This window comes from Pogona vitticeps, chromosome 1 (genome assembly GCF_051106095.1).
Source record: "Pogona vitticeps strain Pit_001003342236 chromosome 1, PviZW2.1, whole genome shotgun sequence".
NCBI classification, from domain to species: domain Eukaryota; kingdom Metazoa; phylum Chordata; class Lepidosauria; order Squamata; family Agamidae; genus Pogona; species Pogona vitticeps.
Window position 1 is genome coordinate 83,939,595 of NC_135783.1, and position 16,993 is coordinate 83,956,587.

A 16,993-nucleotide genomic window follows, 5' to 3' on the forward strand; every position below is an offset into this window, starting at 1 on the left:
TTCCAGTACAGTGTCCAGGCAGCGCTGGAGGGACCGGATGGCATCCACTGAAGTTGGTGTAAAGGAGATGTAGAGCTGTGTGTCATCAGCGTACTGATGACACAATGCCCCACACCCCCTGATGACCCCGCCCAGCGGCCTCATATAGATATTAAACAGCATTGGGGAGATGATCGACCCCTGTGGAACCCCACAATTGAGATTCCATGGGGCTGAGACCCTCTCCCCAAGCTGTACTCTGGGGGCGGTCCTCCAGGAAGGAGCGGAGCCAGGCAAGTGCCAGGCCACCGACTCCCAACTCGGAGAGCCTCCCCAGGAGGATACTGTGGTCGACGGTATCAAAGGCAGCTAAGATGTCGAGGAGGACCAACAAGGATATGTTGCCCCCATCGGCCTCCCTCAACAGGTCATCCAACAGTGCGACCAGTGCCGTCTCTGTACCATAGCGCGGCCTGAAGCCTGACTGAAATGGGTCCAGAGCATTGGTTTCGTCCAAGAGCGCCTGAAGCTGATCTGCCACCACCCTCTCAACCACTTTGCTGAGGAAGGAAACATTGGCGACGGGCCTATAATTGCCAATGTCGTCCATCGCCAAATTTGGTTTCTTCCTAATGGGCCTAATGAGTGTCTCCTTGAGGGCAAGGGGTACCTTGCCCTCCTGGAGAGAACCATTAATTATTGCAGTGGCCCATTCAGTTGTTACCCGGCCTGGCTGCTTTGATTAGCCAGGCCGGGCAAGGGTCGAGAGAAGAGGTGGTGGCCCGACAGCGATCAAGCGCCTTGCCTACGAAATCTGGTGTTACAGGCTGAAAGGAGTCGAGAATAACCGAGCAGGATGGAGCGCTGGACATCTCTGCTCGATCCATTGTATTTAAAAAAGGAGAAAGGTCACAGCGGATGGTCTCCACTTTGGATTTTAAAAACGCTGCAAATTGGTCAGGTGAGATGCTAGTGGGAGGCCCTTCACCCTGACCAATTCCAGATAGATCGCGAACTATACGGAAAAGTTCCGCCTGCTGGTTGGAAGCTTCGCTTATCCGGTCAGCGAGGTAAGATCTTCTAACAGCCTTTACCTTGGCTAGGTAATGGTTAGTTGCGATCCTGACAGCTATTTTACTATAATCTGTCGGTTTCTTTCGCCAAGCGCACTCTAGCCGTCTCCTTATTCGCTTCATCGCTCGTAGATCCTGACTATACCAGGGTCCTGGCCGAGCTCTGCTCCTGAGAGGGCGTTTGGGTGCGATCGTGTCAACAGCCCTAGTAGTGGCGGAGAACCAGCCATCAACCAGAGCTTCGACAGGAGCGCCAGACAGTTCTGCTGGAATCCCTCTCATGGTATCCTGAAAACCAATTGGATCCAGTAACCTTCGAGGGCGGACCATCAAAATAGATCCATGCTCCCTCCGAGGGGAGAGCGCCATTGTGAGGTTACATTTTATTAGGTAATGGTCTGACCATGACAAGGGGACTGACTCAAGGTCAGTCACCATCAGACCACGCTCATTACACTCGGTGGAAAAAACCAAGTCGAGCATATGGCCACCCATGTGCGTGGGGCCGTTGACATGTTGGGATAAGTTCAAGGAAGCCATGGTTTCCAAGAACTCAAGAGCTGGACTGGATACCTCCGCCTCCGCATGGATGTTGAAGTCACCCAGGACTAGAAGTCTCGGGGACTCCAACAGTGCCGCGGAGACAAAGTCCGCCAGCTCCGGTAGGGAGGTGGCTGGGTCACGGGGAGCACGGTAACCCAGCAAGATCCCAGTACCATCCCTAGCCCCAATCCACACATGAAGGGCCTCCAGACCTGGCTTCACGATCGAGGAACGCCTAGTAACCTCTAATGATTTTCTGTAAACAATGGCAACTCCTCCCCCCCCCGCCCCTCCAGTCTGCCCTGGTGCTGGACTGCATAACCTGGAGGGCAGGAAAGGGTCAGAGGAACCCCTCCTTCCCCACCCATCCAGGTCTCAGTTATGCATGCCAGGTCTGCATCCTCCTCCAGAATAAGGTCTTGAATAAACTGGGAGTTATTGGATACAGACCTGGCATTCAACAGGACCAGGCTCAGAGTAGAGGGCCAGCTAGACTGCCTACCTCGATACTGGCAGTTGGTCACAGTGTCAGAACAGTGAACAGCCTTCAAACATCTGTTCACTGTTCTTCTAACACGAGTAGGCACTGTGCCGGCGCCATATCTCCCTCTTCCCGTAATCACACTGATGTTGGAGCCCTCGCTGGGGGGGCAGGCCCTCCTCTCCATGTCAAACAGAAATAAACTAAATACAGTAAAAAAATAAACAAGTAATAGTTAAGTGAACATTAACATAAAATCAAATAATTAACAATATTTAAAATTAATCAACTATACAACTAGATAATCAGTGAGATAATAAAAAGGAAAAAAAGAATATACATATATATACATATATACACACACATACACATATACATATATATACACATATATACACACACACATATATATATGCATACATACACATATACATGCATATATACATGCTATAAACAAAATAAGCCCAAGTTCTCCCACACACAATTGAACCTGTCCCACCACACACTGGCCGCAGATCTTCTTTCCCTCAGGGAGGCTGTTGGAGATGGTTTTGAGTTTATGGGGGCGAAGGCCCCAAGCCGAGCAGTCAAAAGCAGAGGCAAAGCAAGCAATAAAATCTGAAGGAGGGGGAGCTGATGGAGAGCTGCTGGAAACATGGCAATGGGGGTACAGTCAGAGAATTCCCCCCTTAAGCATTCCAGGGTCCTCTGTTGGAAAGGCACCTCCCTTGGCCATAGGTATTGATGACTCCCAGTTCCAAACAGCCCCCCAGAAAAGTTCGCAAAAGAGTCACCACCACAAGCTGGCACCAGCTTCACTTGTCCTCAGCCAGCCTCTTGGTCCCCGACTCCAGGCTCACCACACCTCCTCCAGCTGGCGTCCACAGTCTCTCCAGGGCTTCACCATCCAGGCAGGTGGGGTCCTCTGCACCTCTCCACACTGGGCTCGTCTCCGAGACCCCAGCGTCAGGCCACCAAAACAAAGAGGACCCTTCAGCTCTTCCAACCCTGCCTTTCCTCAGTAACGACAATAGTAGCTCATGCATCCATATAGGCTACTGCAAGGCACTCTGCATGGGTCTGCCCTTGAAGATAACTGGCTGAGCCTACAACTAGTGCAATGTGCACCAGATACTTTGCTGACAGGAACACCTTAGGACAACAGTTTAAAGTGAATTTCACTTTTCATCTCTTCACAGGTCCAATGGTCCAGTGGTCCAGATAGGCAGGGTATAAATCAAATAGATAGATAGATAGATAGATAGATAGATAGATAGATAGATAGATAGATAGATAGATAGATAGATAGATAGATAGAGAGAGAGAGAGAGAGAGAGAGAGAGAGAGAGAGAGAGAAGAGAGAGAGAGAGAGAGAGAGAGAGAGAGAGAAAGAAAGAAAGAAAGAAAGAAAGAAAGAAAGAAAGAAAGAAAGAAAGAAAGAAAGAAAGAAAGAAAGAAAGAAAGAGAAAGAAAGAAAGAAAGATGCTGGTATTGGCATTTAAAAAGCTTGGGGCCTAAACAACTTAAAACCTCAAGTGTGTCTCCCTTGAATGTACTTGGCCAGTCAATTCAGATCTCTGTGGTGGAGACAGAGGTGCTAGAGAAAGCATTGGTTTGGGGAATGCTCTCACCATGGTGGTATGATTGGACTGACCTCATTTTGGTGCCAGATTGAAATTGCATCATCTTGCAGGCTTGGAGGCCGGTGATCATGGCTTGACAGTATTACGGATTTCAGATGTAGTGCTATTTTCTCTTAGTAGTATTCAGTTGTTACCTCCATGGGTACATTCATCCTGCTTGCTTACTTGGTTTATTTGTATCAAAGCATTGCACCATTTAAAATTATAGATGTACAGTATATGAAATATAGGTAAAATTAAAGACAAATTAAAATGTTATGATAGAATATTTTTGACCAGACACAGGCTACTTCAACACCATTATATCAGCCATTTACTAATCTTTTGTATACATGGAGGGGCATATAAATGCTGCATTGACTGAATTTCTCCACAGTCATGTATTCCAAGTCTTGTATTCCAAGTAGCTCCATTTTATTTGATTATTCTTTGATCTTCCTACTTTGTTTCACAGTCTATTAAGTGACTTCTGGATGGTCCAGCCAGAATCTTGTCCTAGTGGGAGACAATCTTTGGCATTCATCCATTCTGCAAAGTGTGTTGTTTTGGTTCTCCATATGCTTAGCCTAACCTCTTCTGGTTTAATATTTAGAGCTTGAGATGTGTGCAGAAACCTTTTCCTCAAATTTAAACATTGTCTAAAGTGGTTGTGTTTGGTGCTGTATTGCCTTATTTCATTCATTATTTGCCAGCACCTCTCAACATACATGCTGTTGATGCAATGCCATGCTTATAAAGGATTATGTAGTTCTTCTATTGTCATCATTGCTTCCTACACATGCAAAGTAACACAGCAGTAACAGACACATTCTTGCTCACTTTAAGGTTTACATGACAGCAACAACTCTGGTTTCAAAGGTTGTTGCTCATATGTACAGCCTACAAATGAGCAGAACTAGCTGTGCTGAAAACATACTACTTTCCCTATACAGAAAACAGTGATGAAGAAAGAGAGAGGCTAGATGAACTTCTAAGCATAGTGGGTCTATTTGGTGAAGTAATGAGCCAACATGCCTCTTACCGAACTGTTCAAATTGTTCACAATTTTCTAATGTACTTTTTGTGTCCTGTGGCTTTTGAAGAAATAGGACAATTTCCCTTTCTGGACCACAGTTCCAGGGACTATAACTCCAATGTTTGTGTCAGGTGGGGTTCCCCCATCTTTAAATTCCAGTGAGTGGGGAGAGATTCATATAAAAAAGGGAAACATCCACAGGCTAGAATGTGCAAAGGAAAGGTGATGGACTCAGAAACCCATTTTATAGCTTTTTTAAAAGCCATGTTCCTCACAGCTTCACTATCCCAAATATGCTAGCTGCTGAGAGCATGTATGCAAGAGTTTCATGCACCCTTAAAGTGTAAAAAAAAACCCCACAAAATATAACTATTTCTTTTTAGAAATAAAATGTTCACAGAATTTCTTCAGAAGATGAAAGAATTATCTAGTAATTTCTCAAAGGTGAGGCTCAACAGTGATTTCAGCTGTTTGCATTATTTTAGTGTGTCTTGAGTAGCATTCATTGGAGAAAGACAATAAATAGACCGACAGACATGCTGTAGCTGGTATTCCTTATGCTTAGTTATAGATGCCTACAGATCTCCTGGATTGTTTTGCCAGCTCTCTCTCACACACACAACTACAGGGTATACAGGCAAGAAGCTGTAGCATAAACATCTGCAGGGGAAATAAAATGTATCATTAAGTTCTGAGTTCTATCATTGAACTCAGAAGACTGACAACAAATACTGAGGCAAAATTTCCCAAAGACATTTTTCTGAGAAACATTCAGAAATTCTCTTGCCTCTAGAATTAGCAGACAATATTTGCAGGATCTGCAGAATAATTTCTCTCTCTCTCTCTCTCTCTCTCCTTTTAATTTATGACAACCTTTCTACTAATGCCTTCACAATGCTTTAATATGTAGAGGGCATTGTGGGGGAAGCAAAATGGTGGCCAGTCTGCCCACAGAAGAATGGTCATCCCACATCCCACCCTTGTTCCTTTCTTGTCAATATTCACACGAGGTCCTTTTGGACTGTGAGCCAATGAACACAGTAGTGGAGGAAAGGGAAGAGATGATAGAACTGAAAGCATAAACAGTAATGTAGGAAAGCAAGAAAGACAAATACATAATATGAAAGAAGGCCCAAGCACGAGTGTAGAAACAGCCTATGTTTACTTTACAGTGCTGCCTTGAGTTATGAACTTAATCCATTCCAGAATGGTGATCATAACTCAAAGCACCATTTCCCATAAGAATACATTGAAACACAATCTGAAAAAAAACAAACCCATTCCAGCAGGGACTAAAATGCTACAACTACACACTGCAACTACACAGAAACATAACCGCCCCCCCCGAATCAAACAAACCCATTCCAGCAGGGACTAAAAAACACAGAAATATAACACCCACCCACCCAGCCCAAATCCACGCTGCAAAACCCTGTATAGTACTCACCCAGAACATGCAGTTCTTAAACATTTTAAAAAGCAAAAAGCAGTACCAGGCAGTCCGAAGCCTCTCTCAGAACGCACACTCTCTAACCGCTGGAGTGAAGGAGCTACAAAGAAGCAGCCTCTTCCCCAACCAATGGTTAACTAAAGGAGAAAAGGAGGGAAAGCAGTTCAAATTTCCCAGCCTTTTTTTGTTTTTGGTCGTATCTCAAAGCCCCAGTCACAAGTCAAAGCAAAATTTTGCAACCAGAGCTGGTCGTAACTCAAATTGGTTGCAAGAAAGGGCAGCCATAAGTCAAGGCATCACTGTATTTTAAAAAAACCCAAACAGAATCCACATTCTGCGTTATTTTCAAAATGTCTGATGTATTGGATATTTCAGATTAGATTTCAAACTTTTTGAACTACATTTTTCCTTCCTTCCTTCCTTCCTTCCTTCCTTCCTTCCTTCCTTCCTTCCTTCCTTCCTTCCTTCCTTCCTTCCTTCAAAATAATGATGTTGTTCCTTTCAACTTCTGATGGCTAAAATCATATTAGCCATGTTCAGAAAAGAACAGTTCTAGCTAAGATGGAAACTACTGCTGTGGTACAAAGGCTAAGTAATACATATGCAAATTATGGAATTTCTACAAAAGAATGTGAGACTTTACACTTAGTATCATAGCAAAATTCTCTAGGAATTAGTTTCCCTTTCTAAAGAAATGTAATCTGTTAGAAAAACGCAATATTACAGAAAACCAAGGAAATGGTTACAATGTTCTTTTGATTTGCAGAATATTAACTCTGAACTGTTTCCAACTTTTCACTTCAGTGAGATTGGAGTGGAAAAATATTCTTACCCAACAGTAAGCCTCATGAAGCACTATTACACTTTTGTTTGAATACATATGTTTGAGAGTGCGACTACCCAGTGGAGAAAACTCACTCTGATTTGAAGTATTTGAAACTGGGTCCCTGCTGATTTCTGTGGGTGAAATCATTGTAGCCTTCCAGATGAATACTCAGAGAGCTCTTGATTCCTTCTGTAGATATGAAATTGGTTGGTGGTGAAATATCCAAAAAATCAGGATCCTCTTGGCCAGAAATGAGCCTTTTTGCTTCTCCAGAGAGCAACTCTTGGTAGGAAACAATAGCTCACTGTTGTACTGCATAGTTGTTGAAATCCTTGTGCGTCAGCCTAACATGTACTTGTACCATAAATCTCAGTAACTTTTCATTCTCTGCCAGAACAAGAAACTGGCGTTTTTATTTGCTCTTGCAACAAAAAGAAGGAAAATCAAATCAAATCCCTTTGATTTACACAAACAAAAGAACTTTATGTACAGTACAAAAGAAATTCATATGTGTCCCATTGCCCTCCAGATGTGTACAAATTAACACTTACCATTTTGCCTTCTAGCAGTGGAAAATACAAAAAATGTGTGAGATCTAAGTGTCAAAAGATGTTCCTTATATATAATATTATAGTATGTGCATTATGAAGTCCACCCCCCACCCAAAAAAGCAAGAGGTTATATTCCATGTTAGTCCCAAGTAGAGTAGATCCATGGAATTGGTATAACATGTGACTAATGAGTCTTATTCATTTCAGCATGTCTATTTTATTTGAGATTAACTGTGGATTTAGCCCAATGCATTATGCTGGCCATCTGATCCCAAATAAGAGATTTGTGTAGGATACTCAACACCTTGAAGATCATAGACTAACATTCAACAAATGCCTCTATTATTATTTACTATTGAGAGGGTGAGAATATATAATTGTTCATTTTTTAAAAGAAAGTTTGAGTTGGGTTTGCCATGAATGCAATGTTTAGTTTACTTTTAAGAAATGGGAAAATAACTTTCCCATTTCTTAAAATTAAATTAAATTAAATTTAAATTAAATTAGTAATTTAAATTACTGAGATCTCATACTTAAAAAAAAGGACAGTTGTGAAATAGAAATCTAAATGAATGTGTGGGATTGTTGGGACATCTTGTACTTCTAGACAGTAGTATAACTGGTTGGGTTGGAAGGATATGAATAACACACACTCAATATTCTTTTAGGGGATGCAGGACAGGAGGTATGAATTCCTAGCTCTGTTCTCCAGGATTTCATTGGTGTTCTCTCAATATCTACTGTCTATCATGCAATATTGTAACTCTCTGTGTGTGTGTGTCTGTGTATGTTCTGCTCACCCTTCCTGATCAGTCACAGAGCAAGAAATTGTTGTCCAACATAGCAACAGGCATGCTTCTACCCCCGCATCCCTCAGCAGCCACCACATAACATGGAACATGTTTGCTTTCTGCAGAAAATTGCCTAAAGGGGGCACAAAGGCATTAGTAACAGCCCACACTCATTTTCAGCCCTAAAATTAGCTTGGTCCTTCCTCATTTCTGTTACTCTTAATAATATACTTTTAGATTGAGCTGTAAGCTCGTGAACAGTGAAGGCTTTGATGGCCTGTTTAGGATTTTGGCTTAGCTTCAGGGCAGCTATTGCTTTGAATCAGATAGAATCAATATATTAAAACGGCCTGATTTCCAGTCTTCTATCATCCATGTTGGGTACTATGTGCTAGAAGAAATTAAATACTAACTTAGGCAGCCAATAGCGCTGAAAGGGTTGTGGGGGTGTACCTTTTACAGAGGCTTTATAAGGTTTTCCCCTACCGCCATTTCCCACTTCCGTTCTGATTCTCTCCAGAGTGAGAACAGTTGCTGTTGTTCATTTTATTTCATTTATTTCACTAGTAGAATTTTACTGAGAATTTGGGGAGGGATTTCTTTAGCAAATTTCACTTATCTTAGGCTACTTTTTTTCTGAGGCCTGTGTTCACAGTGGGTGGAAGGGAATTTTGTGTGTGACTGTGGAATCCCTTTCCCAATAACATTTAATTACTGTGGTTACGTGTGTGTCTCACTCTGAGACTTAGTTGGCAGGGCTTTAAGTTTTAAAAACTTAGCTACTTTTGGAGGCTTGTGTTAATTTGTGTCTCTTCAGGCACAGTGGGTGGGAGGGAATTTCGTATGTGAGTGTGTGGGCCAAATACTTCAGTGCCCAATGGGGCCACAGTCTACTTTGCTGCCAACTGCCTCAGTGCCCAATGGGGCCAAAGTTTACTTTGCTGCCATGTACCTCAGTGCCTGATGGGGTCAAAAAGTCTGCTTTGCTACCACCTGTCTCAGTGCTCGATGGGGCCATAATCTTCTTTGCTACCATGTGCCTCAGTGCCTGATGGGGCAAACTCTACCTCAATGACAAATACCTCATTGCCTCCTGGGGGCAAACTCTACGGCATTGCCAAATGTGATGTTGCTGAAGACAAACTCTACCTCAGTGCCTCATGCCTCTGTGTGCCTGCCAGAGACAAATCAAACTCCCTCAATGCCATCTGCTTCTGTCCTGTGTAGCAAACTATCCTGAGAGGACCCATATTGTGGGTAAATAACTTAGATGTCCAATATCCAATCTTCACCAAACTTGGCAGGCATGTTGGGGAAAGACATAGGAACCTTTGGTGCAATTTCTCTAAGTACCTGGGGGAAACTTTACTGGAGGTGTCCTCCCGGTGACTATATAACTCAGTGATCCATTATGCAATGTTCACCAAACTTGCTGAGTTTGTAGAAAACCGTCTTAGGAAGCTTCCCTACAAATTTGCGGTCTCTAGGTGCTGGGGGGGACAGTTTTATAGCGTTTTAAAGTGAAAATGAATTGCCAAATCAATTCATTGATGAATATTCGTAAATTCATATTCTTTGATTTGTTAACCTTGACAGATAAGAATCACAATGAATCACAATTGTTTTTTATTCATCCCCATCTCTATTCACGATGAATTTAAGACCTTGGTATGCTAGCACTTCAGACACATATTTCCAGCTGCTGTTTACATAGAACATTCATTCATGACCTATAGGTGGTTGGCATAAATAGTTAATCTGGGCTTCCCGTAGGTGGAGTCCAGAGAGCAAATCTGTGTAAACCTAAAGTTGTCTACTACTTAAATGAAAGCACCAGGCAGTGCCACAGCTGTGTAACCATGTGATGTGGAGAAGTTAAAAAAGAGGTGAGGCAGACCCAGGATATGCCACACAAAAGAAAGAGTAAAGAGCAGAAAGATGTGTGACATGAGGTTAGCATAGGCATCTCGTTCTCAGGAAGAGATTCCTTACCTGCTCTGCTGGTGGACCCACCCATCTGCAAGAACCTCATCTATCTTCTCTGTTGGACAGATTAAAACAACTTCATCTTGCTAACCTAGCTGTGAAAAGTAAAGAGTAACCACTTGCCTGTGAAGGACCGCCTGGTTTCTGATTTAAAATGTAGGGGGGTTGAGGAACCTAGAGGTCAAATTGTATTCTCTGAGGCACTGGATTCCTTGCCACTTTCCCACAATTTTACTTGATGAATTGAAGAACATGCCTATGTGAAAAAGGGAACTGGTGAATGGTTGGAAAGCACCTAAGTGTTGGAGCAATGTAGCAGCTAGACAGGTGTGATCAATTCTTCAATGGAGCCCCTCATAAGTTTTCTATCTAAGTTTTCTAAGAGGAAAAGTCTAATTAATGAACAGACAATCACTGGACAGACAGACAGACAGACAGACAGACAGACAGACAGACAGACAGACAGACAGACAGACAGACAGACAGATAGATAGATAGATAGATAGATAGATAGATAGATAGATAGATAGATAGATAGATAGATAGATAGATAGATAGATAGATAGATAAAAAGTCTAGTTTTCCCAGTAGAATAGATCACTTGGTCTTGGGTATGTCCAAAAGGGAATGAATATCAGATACACAACAGGTAGTCCTATATAGATGCCTATATATACTATATGGCCATGGGTTCTCGGTTTTCATTCACATAGCAAATCTGGGATTGCCATTCAGCACCTTTTGGATATTTGCAGCAACACATATGCTACTGAAGAAACAGTGTTAGCAGTTGGTCTCACTATTTCTTTCAAACCATTTTCTTTCTCTTTTTTGCAAAAAAATAAAGCCCTACAGAAACTGAGTATAAAAAGCTTAGAGAAACAGCTCTTGGTTTCATTTTATTGCAGGATGCATCAATGAGCAGCTGTCAAACAGTTACAGCAATAATGACTATTGCATAGTAAACACAGAATGGTTCTTGTTTGTTCTTGGCATCGTGGTCTCTGAAGGCATTAATTACAAGAAAACATGGTGGGAGCTTGTTTAAAAGCCTACACAGTTTTTCTTGGCATTTTTAGGGGACCACAAAACTGTACATTCGGAAGCAAACTGTTTACTCAAAACATTGCAAAACATTGCCCACTTCTTCCAAATTTTCATTTGTTTGCCTTCAGTCCACATTATCTTAATAATCTGTTCAGTACTTTTAAAACTGTTGAGATTGCTATAGGTTGGAAGCAACTTGGTTGCATAGAACGAAAGCAAAATATTATTCTGTACTTATTCTTATGGTGCTAATTTTGTATAGTATTGCATAGCCAATGTCTTCCTCTTCATCACTATGAGAAACATCACCATTTTCAGCATTTTGTCAATTGTCTGATTATTGTTATAATGTTTTTCTTCTCATAGTTATTGTTATGATTTTATGATTTCATGGTTTATTGTTGCTCTGTGCCATGAACTGCCCTGAGTGGCACTTGGCCAAATGGGTGGTATATAAATTGAATACATTGTCATTGACATCTTGATTGAAACAAAATGTTTGTGTCACCATATGTTCTTGGTTCGGGATGTAATGTAACTGTTCAATGCTGATTATATGGCAGTGGGGCTAGATTCAACAACCTTTGAGTTCCTTTCCAGCTCTGAAACAGCATGATTCTAGAATTCTGTATCACAAGGTAAGCATTACTAAGAAATGATAGCACAAAAGATGTCGCAGTCTTGTGGACACTCAACTGGGAGTAATAGCTATCGGAGAAAGTAAGATGTATCTCTGAGAAAAGAACTACAAGACTGCACTGTGAATGACAAAAAAAGAAACTTTCCCAGGCTCTTAAGTCACCAAAAAACTGGATTTGTATGAATGCTCCCAATGCTTTTAATGTTAAAAATCATCATCATCATCTTAGAACTACAGAGCTATGGATCATCAAGTCCAGCCCCTAGCAAGGAGGCACAGTGGGGAATCAAACTCCCAACCTCTGGCCTCACAAGCCAAAGGCCAAAAGTACTGAGCTATTTAGCAGTTCGATTTCAGAAGAAGACCACACTACACACAATGTTAAATATGCAGCATGCCATTTAAGATCCCTAGTGTTCAATGAGGCCACATGTGGCTGCAAAGCTATATTTGTGGCCCTTAGCAAGGGTTAGCAAACTTCCAGAGGTAAGGTGATCCAGGAGAAATCATTCAGGGGATGACTGGGTAGAAGGTGCAAGGGATGGATGGCCCAACGCCAGCACACACACAGTCAAATGCACAAACAAATACACAATGACTTCAGGGAGATTTTATATATAAAATGCATTTTTGGAAGTCATCCCAAAAGACTGATTTACATTACTCATTTTCTAGGGAGTGATTGGTATCAGCTGAATTAAGCTCTGTGCTCCCGCTGCAAGACTGCATTTCTTTCTGGATGTTTCTCCTGGATTTCCCAGCTTCCACTGCCCAGATACATTGTTCCTACTGTTTGCGGATTTAAAGTGAGTAATGTAAAAAAAAAATCCATCTAATTTGTGCTGTCTAATCAGTACAGCATTTGTAGGCCAGAATCACAAGCTATTTCCAATTCTTCTTTACAATGGTTGACTCAATGTCTATTGTATCAGCTAGGTCCATAAGCAAAGTTAACATATTCTAATCAGCAGAAGTAAGCCTCCTGAGTTATATATGGCTTCTAAGTACGCACCCAGCTTTTCTATACTATAATTTAATATTGTTCTGATAAATGGGAACATTTGTTCTTTGGTTCATGTTATACTTGTAGCAAGTTCTCTTTTTGCACTGAGTCTAGTCATTCTACCTGTTTAATTTTGCAGATTCCAAAGACGAGGGATTGTTTTAAGGCAGTCAGGGAAGGTGAAACTTTCCATCCAGCTCAGCTAAAGTCCAGACTACACAGACTTGTTGAATTTAGTGGAGAGGAAACTTTCTCATGATAGTCAAGAGTGCAAACTGTAGGAAACTGGTTATAAGAAAGTGGAGAAGTTTTGGCCTACCACCTCCACCATTCCTTACCACTGGCTTTTATGATCCACTGGAAGATTCTCATGAATCATCCAGAAATCACTTCGCTGCATGTTTCTTCATTTTGAGACTATATGTTTTCCTGGAATTCTCAGTCACGTCATTGACATAGTCATGGTACGTAAGCCATAAGCACTCTTGGACCTTGAAAAAGCATTTTGTTTAGTAGCCTTTAACAAGAGCTGCTGTAGTGTAGTGGTTAGAGTGTTGAACTGCATCTTAGGAGGTCCTGGTTCTCGTGCCCACTTAGGTACAGAATGCACTTAGCATTATTCTTGGGCTGTATTCATACACAGATGAAGAAAATCATGTACACCACTTTAAGCTCATTAGAAGAAAAGTGAGCATAAATGTAACTCATATAGGAAGAGCAGATAAACCAGCCCCCAAAAGATTGCCATCAATCCTGTTCCTTGCATTTGAATATGCTCATGACTGCTTCTGGCTCATGTCTTAGCAGGTTTATTAAGAGTGTACTCAGAAGAGCTAATTTAGAAAATTTCATCTCTAACATTAAAACCCTTGTCACTTCTTTAAAAACTGAATATTCAACTAGGCAATTTTAAGAAACCAACTGAAGTAGTTGAAGTCACTGGTACATACTAAGACTTTCCTTTCCAGAAGCTAGAATGTTGTCAGGGATACAGAATTCAACCACTTTCCCCAGAAGAAGGAACTGCTTGAATTTAGGACCATAATTTGAACACTGTACCTAAGCAAAGTAGCATTTCCATTCTGATTTTGTGACTAAACAACCAGGACTGGGTCTTAATTAGGAAATACCCAAATTTTCCATGGAAACTAATTGGTGTGCTAACCACGAAGCCATCAAATACAAGGCTCTAATCCAACCTAGCAACAAAAATGCCAATTGCTGTTATGAACCAGTTCCTTTAGCATTAAAAAAAATGGAAACAAAAAAAAAACAGTTAACTGTTAAATCCCCAGATTTAAGGTTTAGGTTATTTTATTTGTAAGTAAATCCCATGGAACTCAATAGGCTGTAGAACCCAATCAGTTTCTGTATATCTTTCTTTGCTTACATAATACACTTTCTGTATTATGTAAGCAAGGTTACTGCTTACATAAATACAACAGTACACCCTAAGATACAAACCAAGGGTGCCCCTATGAATTATTGTGTGTTCAATTATATTGATGTGTTACCTGATGCTATTGCAACACTGCAATATCAGATATGGGTACATGGTCAAATATATTTATAAAAAGAGGTTTCTTTTTTGTAGAATTAATGATATGATCCAGCAAGATTACTTTGGCATCCCATAAATCAATGGAACCAAAGGCTAAAGCATTAAAGAAATAAAAATAAAAAAAGAATTAAAGAAATAAAATCCTATTATTGTTGATTTAATGTAATGGATAGAGTGAAGGACAAACACTCAGAAAACCTGGGTTCAAATCTTCACTTGGCCATGGAAGCTCACAGGATGGGATGGCACTGGTAAACAATAATAAGACCATTGTTTAAAAAACACTATTTGGATCCCATAATACTAAATAATTACCAACCAGTATCTAATATCCCATTCTTAGGCAAGGTGCTAGAGGGGGTTGTGGCCTTTCACCTCCAGAGGTTTCTGGATAAAACAAATTATCTAGATCCATTTCAAACCAGCTTCTACATGAAACCACTGCGAGAGATCATCCAGAGTTTTAGGGTTCAATGTCACCAGTATGCAGATGACATCCAACTCTACCTCTTGCCACCTAAATGCAAAGAAGCTACTTTGGCTCTAGATCAGTGTTTGGCTGCAGTAATGGACTGGATGAGGGTGAATAAATCGAAACTTAGTCCAGACAAGGCAGAGGTGCTCCTGGACAGTCAAAAGGCTCATCAAGGCATAGGCATGCAATCTGTGCTGGATGGGATTACATTCCCTTGAAAAAACAGGTACACAACTTGGGGGTGCTCCTGGATGCCCAGGTCTTGGTGTTGGCCAGGAGTTTGTTTAGTCGTTTAGTGGTGCCCGACTCTTCGTGACCCCATGGACCAGACCACGCCAGGCCCTTCTATCTTCCACTGCCTCCCGGAGTTGTGTCAGATTCATGTTGGTTGCTTCGCAGACACTGTCCAACCATTTCATCCTCTGTCATCCCCTTCTCCTCTTGCCTTCACATTTTCCCAGCATCAAGGTCTTTTCCAGGGAGTCCTCTCTTCTCATGAGATGGCCAAAGTATTGGAGCCTCAGCTTCAACATCTGTCCTTCCAGTGGCCAGGAGTGCATTTGCTCAATTAAAACTAGTGCACCAGCTACGTCCATTTCTTGAGAGATCTGATCTGGCAACTATGACACATGCCCTAGTTACTTCCCAGCCAGATTACCGTAACACACTCTATATAGGGCTGCCGATGTAAAATGTCAGGAAACTCCAGAGGGTCCAAAATTAAGCAGCCAGATTGCTGACTGAGGCTGGTTACAGAGAACACATAACCCCCCTGTAACAGCAGCTCTACTGGCTGCCGATCAGTTTCCGGGCACAATCAAAAGTGCTGGTTTTAACCTATAAAGCCCTAAATGGCCTGGGTCCAAGCTATCTCAAAGACTGTATCTCCCATTATGAGCCGGTTCAGGTGTTAAGATAATCAGTAGAGGCTTTCCCTTGGTCCCGACACTTTTACAGGTGCGTCTGTTGCTGCTCCTAGACTTTGGAACTCCTTCCCACAGGAGACCAGACATACCCCCATCTTTGCTGTACATCCACAAGCAGGCAAAGACCTTTCTCTTCAGGCAAGATTTCCCTCAATAAACCAGCTACCTGTGTGCAATTTTTAGATGAATTATTATGCCTTTCTGCTTTGACTGGATTTACTCGTGTTTTCCATTTTTGTGTTTTCCAATTCTTAGAATAGCATTTTAAAAAGAGTTTATACTTATTGCTCTTAGCTTTAATATTGACTTTTAATGATATGAGAGGCCTCTTTATACTGATTGTTCTTTGCTTTAAATATTGTCTTTTGATGATGTAAATCACTGTTGTATACTCATTCCTTTTAAAATTTAAATATTGTATTTCAATGTTGTAAGCCACCTTGGGTCCTTTTCAAAGAAAAAAGTGGTGAAAAAAATACTTTAAATAAAATAAATAAATAAATCTCACTTACTTTGAAAACCTTTTTAGGATTGTTATAAGCCAGATGTCACTTGATAGTACATAACAAGCATGTTGCTGATCGAACAGGTCACTTACACCATTTGGCTACCTAATTTTTTTATGATTCTCCCCACATACAAACACACTTTCTTAAACAGGTAAAACAACAGTAAATGGCTTCAGAATGAGCAGAGGACTGGAATGATGAGTGCTGAAGAACTGTTTAACTATTTCATTTCCACTTGTCCATGTTGTCAATCTAAGATCAGAGAATACAACGGTACTGGAGAGAATACAAGGCCAAGAAGAATGGTCTAACATTTTAAAAAAAGCTTCCTAGGTTCTCCAGCAACTAAATTCAGGGTAGGCAGTCTCCAGAGATTTGGGGCCACACATGCTCATCCTTGCACATTGAAGTGCCGCCCTGTAAACTAACCAACCCCCCCCCAATACTGGAGCTTGTGATTGTTTTGAAATTAAATCATATTACAAGACAGATTT